Here is a 9,496-nt window from a genome sequence, read left to right on the forward strand (position 1 = left end):
GTGGGGGGAGGGGGGGGGGGGGGTTTGGGATATACTTCATCAACTCCTGAAATTACTCATAGCTTTGTTTGTGTGCATGGGGAGGGAGGGGGGTTCCACAATTTCTATTTCATTTGAACTTTTTTCACACGATATGACTGTGTGTTCGTAAGCAATTTTATATTCATGTCGTCCTCTGTCTATGGTCGATGTTATCATGGCGAACATTAAAGATGTGACATATTATTATTATTATTATTATTATTATTATTATTGTTATTATTATTATTGTTGGACAGCTAAGTCAACGCCTCCGTCATGCTACATCGTTTTTTTTTGGGGGGGGGGGGGGGGGTTGAGCGGTATGTACATTTTCAACTTTTTTTTTCTTTTTTTTTTTACGTCACAGATGGAAAACGAGACGCGTCTTCGATCAAAACCCGTCAGTGGGACGTCTTCGGTTGTCGCTATTTTTTTATTATAATTATAATTATTATTATTATTATTATTATTTGTAAAAAAAAAAAAAAAAAACAACAACAACAACAAAAAAAAACAAAAAAACAAGTGTGTTGCTTTTGTCGTGGTTTATTTTTGTATGTCGAACCTATTAAATGCATCCACTGTGCCGGGGCAGTGTATGATCGTCGTCGTAGCCGTCTTCCCCTCACTGTAACTTACCGTAAGTACGAGTAGGTATTTGCAATCCCCTTTCGACCGGAATCTATATTTTTCTGTATTAGACGATTCTGTTTGGGGGTGATGACGCCTCGTTTTTTTAAAGAAGAAGAAAAAACAAAAACAAACATTGACAGAGAGGAGCAAACATATTGTTGTTGAATGATGATATGATTGTCGGCCTTGTTGACTTTTGCAATACAGTGACTGTGGAAAACTCCTTTTATTTTCTATTCCATCTCCCGGTGCCGCAGCTTCTGTAGTAACACAATGTAGTAATCACTAAAACATGTACCGTACCTTGGCGAGGACCTGCTTCAAATTAAATACCGCAATTTAGACCTTTTGACCACAGGAAATTTTAAAAAAGCCATTTTTTTTCTCTCTCTCTCTCTCTCTCATTTAAACAGCCCGCGGCTCGGGCTCATTCCTCATCCCAGAAACTTGGGGACGTTTTGGGACCTACATGCAAGCGAAATAGCTGTAAGATCAGCCAAGTCATTCATTCAAACCGAACTAAAGTCAACACCGTTGAAACGATTTATATGCGGAGAGGCTCTCAGGTGGTTTGACTGTGTTTTAGGTGTAGACGAGGATCGCGATAAGGATGCGCTCATTTGTCTCTGTTGCAATATTTAATATTTAATCTTTCACCATTAAATACCGAACCTCTCGAGTCCAGAGCGTCCTCCGTATCAGAGTTAACAGTGCAACGCTGTACCGATGACTTTACCACTAGGTGGAGTTAAAAAATCCCTTTCTGCTACTGGATTATTGATAAACAGATTGTGGTTTTAAACTCATTTAAGTTTTATTATTTAAGAGTAAAATATAATGTGTAATGCAAGATGATTTTTCCAGAAAATGGAATGTCGATGAAACATATTTTTACAGCCTGCATTAGAAAAGCATGGATATCGTCAAGTATCAAGTATGTTTTAATGACTATAATTCATAATCCAGTGCTTCTTTCCACATTGCTTATTGATGATAAATGATGATATATATGATACATTATTCTATTTATTTTTTCCCTTTTTTTGCTTTACTTTTTTAGGCAAAAGTCCCACAAGTCTGTGCACCATTAAATTCTCGTTTGAAATTTAGAAATATTCATTATAGTAACTAAGTGCAAAGTATTGACTCGATTCAGCTTAGAAGTTAGTCAATTTCTCCACGCAAAATGGCACCTCAACAACAATAATAATGACGCGGTGCAGCTTTTCAAAGTCAAATTACAAGTGTGCCTCATTATTTTTGACAATCAACATGAACGCCAAAAATCCCCACCCTCAAACGCACCTCGGTGAGTTGATTGTTTGTGTTGGATAATTGCAAACACAAGACATGCATGAATAAAAACGATCAAGTAAAAGTGTCTTCCTCAGACATGAAAGCATATTTACAGAAATAGTCAAAGCAGGAGACGGTTCAATCAAATCTGCATATTTCAACTGGCCAGATGCTGTTTGAAATTCTCTTTAATTTGACACATGAAAAAGGCCTAATATACGATTCAATATTGCGTAATTATTTCCAATTATTTTGAATGTTTGTCACCACTAATTATCAAATAGTGATTAAGTTATGAAATCTCAATAACATGGTCCAAGTGGTATATATAACTGATTTGTGATTAAAGTTTATTTTTATTTTTTTTGGGGGGGGGCTGTCCTGTGACCCTTTCTTTTACGTCTGTGTAGGCCGGCATGGTTTGTCCCCTTGAGGGGGCAAGTGGGATCACAATTTAGACGTCAGTGCATCGCAAACAACGCCTGTAGAGTGTTACACTCTAACTGCACTCATGGTCACGGTGCACGCGCTTAGTGATCACAGATGTGCGTGGTCCCAAAACGTGCCGCCGTGAGAGATGTCTTAATTACTCAGGAATGTCAGGTTAAGCTTTGTCTCTGTGTGGCCGCCCAGCGACGCAACCTAAAGAACAGATTGTTTTCTTTCTCTTTTTTTTTCCCTCCTCCTCTTCCTCCTCCTTCTTCTTCTTCTTCATCCTTCCCTCTGGTGTTGCGGCCTCCGCCTCCCGCTACTCCTTCCTTCCATTTTCTGGAGTTTCAGTGCTGTCATTATAGGGACCATACACAGTGATTCCTCCGCCGACAGATTAGTAAGAAAACAGGTACAAAACACCCCGAGCAAAACTCGTCACAAAAGGCTGAGAGGCCTTTTTTTTTTTTTTGAATGGATAGAAACTCATCCCCGCCTTGCGTGGATCAAGTCCTCCGTCAGCCGACAGAAACCCATACCCTGCACATCAAGCCAGCGGTTGCCTTCACGGAAAACCCCCTTTTTCAGCCACTTTTTCCAAGTTGAACTTCAAATTGACACATAATTCCCATTCAGCGTTGGCCCCTACAATGATTCAAGTGGTGAAGCCAGTCACATTAAAGGATCACGGCCCATGTACTGTATAAGGCCCACAAAGTTCTGTATTTTGAAAACATTTTTTGCAACCCATCTGTCAAACTGGGGTGGGGGCGTTCACGTAACGTGGAAAGGATCTCCTGTTCACCACGCCAACAGTGACAGGCACCAAACAAGCACAAGTGAGGAAATATATGTGTATATATGCGTAGAATAATAATAAAAAAAAAAAAAGCAACTTTACTTATTTTGGGATTCTCAGTGAGAGAAGTACAAGGTGTGGCATGTGAGTGTGTGAACTGGTTGATTAACGTGAGTCTCACGGTGGAAGCGTGGGACTTGGCAGCTCTGAGTAGGATATGAGGGAATCAAACAGTTAGGCTCAATGCTGCTCGGTGCTGCAGGCGACAGCTCAAATCCCATCCTTGGGTCAATCGAAGCATCGGACATCTTCACTATTTTGTTTGTTCGAGTTCATTCTTTTTATGAATAATTCATGCAAATGTGTGCATATGGTTCTGATAAGTACTAACTTTTTTGTCAGTAAAATGCTTTCACAGCTGGGCTTGGTGAGCATATTCTGCGCTTTGGTCTCTTGCACTTGCGCAATGCAACAAACATTAGCACTGTGCATTGCAGCCTGCAGCTATATTTATTATTATTATTATTATTATTATTATTATTATTATTATTATTATTATTATTATTATTATTATTATTATTATTGTTTTCATATTATTGTTTTCATATTATTATTGGTTTCATATTATTATTATTATTATTTTGTTATCATTATAATTGTTGCTATTGTTGTTGTTATTATAAGGGGTCCAGCCCCCTTATTATATATTTTTGTAAATCTTCCTAGTCATTATCACATATCTGGCGTTCAGAAACCATGGAACCCATGGACGCGAATTATAGTTTTATAGTTGTATTCGGGGCAATTCACACACGCTGTGGTCCAAGTTTGATCCACATTGGTCCATATTTGAAGGAGAAGTTAGTAAAAAAAAACAGTGTTTTTGACACCCCTGTTAGCGATACCAAAAGGTCATGTGAGAACACTGCAGGCGGCTGATTGGTTGCAGAGACTCGTTCGCTCCGTCACTGAGTGATCCAGGAGTGACAACCGCTGTTTAATACCACAAAAGAAGAGGAAGAAGCAGCTCATTCCGGATTACTGGTAACGCATGAGGTAGGTGCTGTGTTTGGAACATGGATAATGTAGCATATCCTTTATTACTGCATTACTTTATGACTAATAATCTTTATTATGTTTTAAAGAATCAGTTGAAGTATTACCAGTAGACAAGGGCCAGATGTAATATAACTGTATTATCCGTTAAACAAAGCACAGTGCATTAGTAACACAACCATTGCGCCAAAAGGCTTTTAGCAACTCGAACTGTGTAACTAGTTTCGCCGAGACACCGAAGGTTTGTTTACAATAAACGTCATTTCGTAGTCAAAAATGATTTGTTGCCATTATGACATGAGTGTATTTTATTACAGACAATTAATTTGGTTATATGTCTTCTTGAATTGTAGTTATTTATAACATTAACCATTATAAATTACACAGTTGGTGTTGTGAAATAATTGCATTCATTTTGTGTTTTTCATGTCCAGATGCCGAAGTTTGAACCTCCAAGAGGAGGGACTGTTGGAAAATAAAATAAAAGAACCTCATGTGAAATACCCTCAACTACTTCAACAGACAAGCATAAACTGTATGCGTGGAGTGTGAGGGGAATCAAGAAACCTTCAACCTTAACGACAACTTCCAGCACTGTCAACGCTGTAAGAGTAACCAACTCAGTGCTTCAGACCAGCCAAACATCAACTCTAAAAATTGTGAATGAAGGTTTAGGTAACGATGCCAATGTCTGTACCGCACAAGTACTTGCAGGAGTACATCCTCACCAATTAAGAGACGTCATAGCCATAGAGAAGCATTTTCTAAAGGGTGGCTACTTCCAACTCACCTACACTTAGACCAATGTAATATTATCAATATTATCACCGGTAACCTGGATGAAGCAGCAACAGCAACTGCACAAGATAATGACGGGCAATAAGTTGTTTTTTCACCTTTCTGAAGATGGCCTTGTTTGTGTACCAAAAAAGTATTACATGTCAGACAATGTTTAAACACATTGCTATCGTTTATTCCTTTATTGTTTTGTCCAACTGTTCAACAAAACACTAACTGGTTGTCATGCTTTTTCCACACACATCACACTGACTAACCTGGACCCAATGCATTGCTGCCTGCAGCTATATTTGTTATTAATATTGTTGTTATTGTTATTGCTAATAGAAATATAATGTTGGTAATAATAATAATAATAATAATAATAATAATAATAATGATGATGATGATGATGATGATGATGATAAAAATAATGATGTTAATTATAATAATAATAATAATAATAATAATAATAATATAATAATAATAATAATAACAATAATAATAATAATAATAATGGATTATTTATATTCTGGTGTCTTCATAGAATGGAATGTGTTTTCTTTTCCTTCCATTTCCTTTTTTCAACATTTGTATTACATTACATGGTATTTTAAATGCCTTGACAGTGGCAATAACACAGCTCAGGAACACAGATTAAATTATTCATGTGAATAATTATTTCAGTTCTGTTCAAAGCAAGAGTGATTTCTTTGAGGGCAACGTGGGAATAAATTACATTCAGCTGGCACGGGGAGCCTCCCAAGTACAATTACTCTGTTTACACGCAGCCGTGGAGGGAGGGAAATTGCTTTTGAAAGTGCTCTTTAAGGTCATGGCTTTGTTGCTGCGTGTAAGCCCAATGTTTACCCCAGTATTCAGAGGAAACTCAATGCCATAGCACGCATCAACAAGTGTCCTAAACGGCTGCAACAAAAGCGGCCGTTTTTTAGCGCAAGCGAGCCGAACGCAGGGCCTAATCCTCCTGAGTGGCTTCTGTGACGGGCCAAACCTTGCCAAATCCGCCGGGAGATGAGACGAATGCACTTTAAACAAGGTGATGAAGTCACTTAAGCACCGAGTAAACAAACAAACAACTCGCAGTATTTTCTGGACCAAACAAACCAAACAATTGACTTGTGTATCTGTAAATATATATATGCATAACTCTAAACCACTTGTCTCAAACCCAATTCAATCAGGGAATTCCAGTGCCCATGTCGCATGGGCAAGGCAGCTTTCTTCCAACCACGCGGGTTTATTTCTGAAAAGGTTGCAGGTTTCCTTTCTTTTTTGTGTTTGTTAACCCTCCGTGGGACCAGATTGCCCGGAGAGATCGCCTTTCTCCGGGGGCTGTGTAACAGATACCTAAATCTAAATCATTAGGGATCATTCATTGCCATGTGCCACTCCGCCGGCGCTCGGTAACCCCCCCCCCCAATGGACCCTGGGGTCAAGCGGCTGAGAGCCTCGGTGACCCCCAGCACTTCCTCCGAATATTAACAGGGTAGTTATGTCGTCAAAAGGCCCTGATATAGAACACTGATTCATTTAGATAATAGCCAATCAGGCCGTGGCGGGGCCTTCATGTGGCTCGTTGGGGGCATAATGACGGCCGGCAGAGAGAGGAAGCGTAGGCCTCTCTGGATGAAATTACGCGGTCACATGCCTGCTGGCTGTTAGGCTTTTCCTCCAGCTAGGATAAGTCAAGACTGGGAGAAGAGGGAGAAACTTAAAAAATCCATCCACTCTCTATCAGGGAAGGCGACGGATGTTTGACGGCGATCTTATAAAAGACCGTCATTGAGGACCACCCAAAATCAGCAGCAGTTAGAAAGTGTCTTTCAGGAAAAAAATGATTTGAGCCAGGGCCGGCTCTAGCCATTTTGCTGCTCTAGGCAAAATAACGAGGGGGTCGGATGAACTGCGTCTCGCTTTCGCAAATGGGAAAACTCCAGAGAACTCCAGTACAACAGCGACTAGTTTGCTCAGCTGGACATTTTCCATGGATGACAGTTTAAAACTCCCTTTATATAAGGTTTGCGAAGTGCGAAAAACTGAAAATGAAAATATTGACAATTCACTTCTATAAAAAGAGATTTATTGTGGATATAGTGACAATTAACGTAATTATTTTGAAATACCTGACTTATTTACTTTGTTTATCTCCTAGTTGGACTAGTCCTAGTATAGGACTGTATCATGTCGCATGAGTTGAAAAATTTGAACGCATCCTGGAGCCTCGACCGCGTGCGGAAATTCCGCACCGCAACACGTCGCAGCTTTCCATGTGCGGAATCTGACTCTCCATCGGAATGAATGGACTTCTGGTTTGCTCTTGTCGTTTGTCGTTTTTAGGTGTGAAGCCGGCTTTAGTTATCGGGCCCCCCCGATCAAGGAAGAATACATCAGTGGCTTGTTTGTGATGCTGAACTGGAGCGTGACAGGCCGCTGGAAGCACTTAGGAAGCGGACGGAGGGGGGAGGGAACACGCTGTCACCCGATGTGTTTAATTGTCCGTGTTGTAGCTCTGGGACGTGAGGGATGAGGCCGCCGCTCTTTGTCCGACACACACTCCCTGATAAGCTGAGGGGAGACGATCCACCCTCTCTGTCCACGATAGAAAGGTGAAGGAGGGCTTTTCTAGGGTGCTGGAGCGCAGAAACCAACAAAGGCCAAACATTAACATCCTTCTTGAAGTCCTGCTTAAAGTCCGGCTTCCTGTTGATTGTCTTGGGGGTATGCTGTTGAATCTCCTACCTGTTGCATGTCAAATACAAAAGGCGCTTTTTGAAGTAGCGTATCACGCTCTACACCATGTTGGTACTGCAAGCGATCTTCTCAAACTTAAATTAAACCATTAACTCTGGATTGGCCCATATATATTAGGATGAGAGTTTTTATGGTAGGGTTAGGTTTAGTTCTGCCAGTGCGGCCTATTCACGGCCAGCGATCCACCAAACTATGCACTGTTTTTCGTTCAATGTCAAGCTGGAAAAAAACAACATTTGAGAATTGACATTACTAAGAAAATGGTGCTTGGTGACTTAGCTAATAGTATTTGGTGGGATTCTACAGTAATTAAGGCAGGCAGGACGTGCCAATATTTTTGCAAACGGTGAATTATACAGTTATCAGTGCCGCATTAATCCCATAGTAAAAATGCTGATAATGTTTAGTGGATCTGTATAGAAATTGTACTGAAACAATAAGAGATTAGTTGCATTTTATGACCTAAGAGATCGTCGACTTGCAAAACACTTATTTTTTCATTTGACAGTGAATTACAGCTGGCAACTGTAATAATAATAATAATAATAATGATAATAGTAATAATAATCGTAATAACAATAATATTGTAAATTTTATTATTATTATTATTATTATTATTATTATTATTATTATTATAATTATTAAATTAAATTAAGTTTACTTAAGATTTCAAATTATAATTATCCTATATAATTAATATATATTAATATTATATATATTAAGTATTTATCATTCTATAAACTGTCAAACTTTTTTCTTTAAAAATAATTGCCCTTGTTGTCAGGCACTCCCCTTTCCATAGAAAAAGGCTGAAGGAATGCCATCCTAAGATGAAATGCATGTCAATTACAGCCCCATTCTCCTCCGCCCCCACAAGTAAATAAACACTCCAAAACCAGTGGATAATCATTGCAGCCACTTTTGTCTTATTGCAGAATATGGATGACACATGGAATCGGCCGGGCCTAGATTAGAGCTGACTGGCGGAGCCCGGTTGCCGCGCTATAAATAGTGGGCGGCAATCACGCAAAATAAATGAACTGTCAGAGCGTGAGTATTTACAAGCACGGCAACATTTTAAGCAATTATAAGTGAATTTGTTGCATTTCTGAGTAAGTGCTAGCAGATAGGGCTCTGACGGGGAGGCAGCGGCCTGTGACAGGTTGATTTAGAGGAGTGAGGCTGTCCAGTACTGGGCTGGGTGGGTGTCTCCATCCTCAACCCTCAACCCTCAACCCCCGAGAACATTAGAGGAAAAAGAAAAAAAAAGTAACCTCCCTTGCATCCCACGGCGACCGCATCTCGATGGGGAGGAATGCTAAAGACATCCGCGGGGGCCATTACACACACTTACCCACACCACTCCAGCTAAACTTCCTTCAAATCGCGCTATTTGTTTTCTCAGTTAATTACCCCCCCCCCAAGGTGATTTTTCTCTTTTCACTTCACAGGGAAAACGCTCTATTTGTCTTCGGCCGCTTTGAAGTTTGTTTGTGGAAAAAATAAGCAGACTTCCATGAAGACGACAGCGAAAAACAGAGGACCGCAATGGAAAATTGATAAGCATAATTTAATCCTCAGCTCGTTTAGAAATGCTCAAGGAGAGGGCTCGGCCGCCGGCGAGTCCAGATTGCCCGCGCTACCATATTTGTCCGCCCCGTGGCACGGTTTATAGACAATCCAGCAATCCGGTGATTACCCCCATGTTGATTA

Source organism: Zeus faber (assembly GCF_960531495.2).
Source record: "Zeus faber genome assembly, chromosome: 5".
Lineage (NCBI taxonomy): Eukaryota > Metazoa > Chordata > Actinopteri > Zeiformes > Zeidae > Zeus > Zeus faber.